Source organism: Furipterus horrens, unplaced genomic scaffold (assembly GCF_987537825.1).
Source record: "Furipterus horrens unplaced genomic scaffold, mFurHor1.1.pri manual_scaffold_6, whole genome shotgun sequence".
Lineage (NCBI taxonomy): Eukaryota > Metazoa > Chordata > Mammalia > Chiroptera > Furipteridae > Furipterus > Furipterus horrens.
Genome location: NW_028327176.1, coordinates 68439733 through 68443621, shown reverse-complemented (window position 1 = coordinate 68443621; position 3889 = coordinate 68439733). Strand labels below are relative to the sequence as shown.

General features: G+C 41.5%; 1 pseudogene; it reads left to right on the top strand.

Moving 5' to 3' along the window:
• Positions 1–2947: 2947 nt before the first annotated feature.
• LOC150006409 (putative ribosome biogenesis protein RLP24 pseudogene) lies at positions 2948–3452 on the top strand (annotated as a pseudogene).
• Positions 3453–3889: the final 437 nt, after the last annotated feature.

The following is a 3889-nucleotide window of genomic DNA, read 5'->3' as shown; positions in this document are numbered from 1 at the left end:
AAATCTTGGATATTGCTCAAAAGATTTTTTTTATCAGACATATATCCCCAGACAAGGGAAACAAAAGAAAAAATAAACAAATGGGACTACCTCAAACTAAAAGGTTTTTGCACAGCAAAGGAAAACATCAACAAAATAAAGACAACTCAGAGAATGGGAGAACATATTTGCCAATACATCTGATAGGGGGGTTTTAATATCCAAAATTTATAAAGTACTTATAAAACTCAACACCAAAAAACAAACAAAAAAACAAATAAACAACCCAATTAAAAAATTGGCAAAGGCTCTTCCAGCAAAGATGGAGGTGTAGACAGACACACTGCATCTCCCTCCACCACTAAGAAGGAATACAACTACCTCAAAACTAGAAATAACCAGAAGTTCCAGAAAATCAAACTGCATGGAAGTCGAGCAAACAAGGATATAAAGAAGGAATACTCATCCAGACAGGTAGGAGGGGCAGAGCCAGGACGGAGAGGATTCGGTGTGGTGGCAGCAGCAGCAGAAGGCCAGCAGAAAGTGCAGTCACACGTTTTAGAAAGTCAGGAGGGACACCTGGGAAGCATTCCCAGCTCCTCAACCGAACAGTCTCAGCACCAGGGAATATTAAGTCTTCTGACTGTGCAGACCAGTGGGGATTGAGGTGGAGGCAGAAACTGCCGGTCTCGGCAGAGTCCAGATGTTTAAAGGGCCCCCATGGTCCTAGAACATCCACAGACCCACCCACTCTGGGAACAATGGCCAGGGCAGCAGCTAGAGAGGTGCCAGTCCGGTGCAGAAGTGGGAGAGGTGCCTGGAAAAGGAGCGAGTGCTGGGCAGGTGGCATTGTTCCCTCTCGGACCCCTCCTGCACATACAATGCCACAAGGTGGTGAAACAGGTCGCCCTGTACTGATGAATCCCTAGGGCTCCACCCCTTACAATGTAACAGGTGTGACAGCTCTACCTGGGCACAGAGGCAAACAAACAGAGGAGTCTATCAGAATGAGGAGACAGAGAAGTATGACCCAAAACAGAGAATGGATCAAGGTTCCAGTGGGAGAACTAAGCGACGAGGAGATAGCCAACCTAACAGATGAGGAGCGAGGCAATCTAACAGACACAGAATTCAAAACACTGGTGATAAAGATGCTCACAGGCTTGACAGATATGCTTGTGTATGGCAGACACATAGGAGAAGAAGTGAAGGCTATGCTAAGTGAAATGAAGGAAAATCCACACAAAACCAATGGTGAAAGGAAGAAAACTGGGGTTCAGATCAATGATTTGGAACATAAGGAAGAAAATAACAGTCAACCAGTGCAGAAGGAGGAAGCAAGAATTGAAAAAAATGAGGAAAACTTCCCAAATTTTGTGAAGGAGATGGACATACAGGTCCAGGAAGCGTGGAAGGTCCCAGGTGAGCTGAACCCAGAGGGGACCACACCAGGATGCATCATGATTGAGATGCCAAAGGTGAAAGATAAAGGCAGAGTCCTGGGGGCAGCAAGAGAGAGGCGGAGGGTTGCTTACAGGGGGGTGCCTATAGGACTATCAGCCGATTTCTCAGAGGACACTTTGCAGGCAGGAAGGGACTGGCAAGAAGTATTCAAGGTGATGAAAAGTAACCTACAACCAAGATTACTCTATCCAGCAAAGCTATCATTTAGAATGAAAGGGCAGATGAAGTGCTTCCCAGGCAAGGTGAAGCTAAAGAAGTTCATTATCATCAAACCATTATTGTATGAAATGTCAAAGGGACTTAAGAAAAAGAAGATCAAAACTATGAACACTAAAATGACAACAAACTCACAACTATCAAAAACTGAATCTAAAAAATAAAAACAAAATCCAACTAAGTAAACCAGAATAGGAACAGAATCATAGGTATGGGGATCATTTGGAGGGTTATCAGCTGGGGGAGAGGAGGGAGTGAAATGGGGATATGGTGCAGGGACTAAGAAGCATAATCTGTTGGTACAAAATAGACATGGGGAAGTTAAGAATAATATAGGAAAGGGTGAAGCCAAAGAACTTACATGCACAACCCATGGACATGAACTAAGGGGTGTGGGATTACTGAAGGGAAGGCGGGTACTAAGCAGAGGTTAGCAAAGGGGAAAAAAATTGGAACTACTGTAACAACATAATCAATAAAATATACTTTTAAAAAATTGGCAAAGGACCTGAATATACACTTCTCCAAAGAGGCCATATAGATGGCCAATAGACATATGAAAAGATGCCCAACATCACTAATCATAAGAGAAATGCAAATTAAAACCACAATGAGATACCCTTCACACCTGTCAGAATGGCTGTCATCAATGGATCAGCAAACAAGTGCTGGTGAGGATGAGGAGAAAGGGAAATCCTGTTGCACTGTTGGTAGGAATGCAAATTGGTGCAGCCACTGTGGAAAGCAGTACGGAGGTACTTCAAAAAATTAGAAATGGACCTGCCTTTTGACCCAGTGATCCCACTTCTGGGAATATATTCAAAGGAACCCAAAACACTAATTCCAAAGAACATAACCGCCTCTATGTTCATTGCAGCATTATTTACAATCACCAAGATATGGAAGCAGCCCAAGTGTCCATCAGTAGATGAGTGGATAAAACAAGTACGGGAGATTTACACAATGGGATACTACTTGGCTGTAAAAAAAGAAGAAAATTTTACCCTTTGCAATAGTTTGGATGGACCTGGAGAACATTATGCTAAGCGAAATAAGCCAGTCAGAGGAAGACAAATACCATATGATTTCATTCATATGTGGAATTTAATGAACAAAATCTACTAACAAGCAAAACAGAGACAGACTCATAGATGGAAAGCAGATGACAGCCTGGGGCCAGGAGGAGGTTAAGGGGTGGAGGGACTGAGCAAAAAAGAAAAAGGACTCATGGACAACAATGTGGTGATTGCTGGAGGAGGTGGGTTTAAGGGGACAAAAAGATAATGTAATGTGTATCCAGAAGTGTTATTTCTGTTCAGGGCCCATATACCCTGGCCATGGCATGATGTTCATCTGTAATGATCGCAAGGTGTTTAGATTCTGTAAATCCAAGTGTCATAAAAACTTCTTAGAAAGTGCCATCCTCACAAGGTCAGGTGGACTAAAGCCTTCCGTAAAGTAGCTGGGCAAGAGCTTACAGTGGAGAATTCATTTGAATTTGAAAAACATAGGAATGAACCTGTCAGATACTAGCAAGAGCTGTGGAATAAAATGATTGATGCAATGAAGGGAGTTGAAGAGATAAACAGAAACGGCAAGCTAAATTTATAATGAACAAGTTGAAGAAAAATGAAGAACTACAGAAAGCTCAGGACATCAAAGAAGTTAAGCAGAACATTCATCTCATCTGAGCTCCTTTTGCATGCAAAGGGAAACAGCTTGAAGACAAAATGGTACAGAAACTACAAGAGGATGCAGATATGGAAGTTGATTCTGAAAATCTTCCTGTCTAACCATTTCTATGAGCACATTGGAAAATCTCCTTTGGAAACTTTGATGTTTTAAGTTATTCATTTATTTTTTACATAAGGTGACTCAAATGAAAAGGTGATTAAAATTACAACTCTTCTACATTGTTACCTGCAAAAACATCAGATAATGTGGATGCTAGATTGCATCTCACTGTTAAACTTTTGCTCATAGATTTATTCATGTAAATAAATAAAGCTTTGCCTGCATCACGGAATCCTGACCTTCTCCAGGCTATTTTCCAAGGGCAGTGGGCTTTACAGTTTCTACAAAATTCTTATAAGGGTATTGCTAAACAGACTACAGGCCCTTTCTCATAGATTTCTAATTACTCTTTAATTTTCATTCTGTGCAAGGCATTTTTTCCTTTATATAATCAAGGATGCTGCCAGGATGCAAATGCCAGAAAAAGTGTCACTTG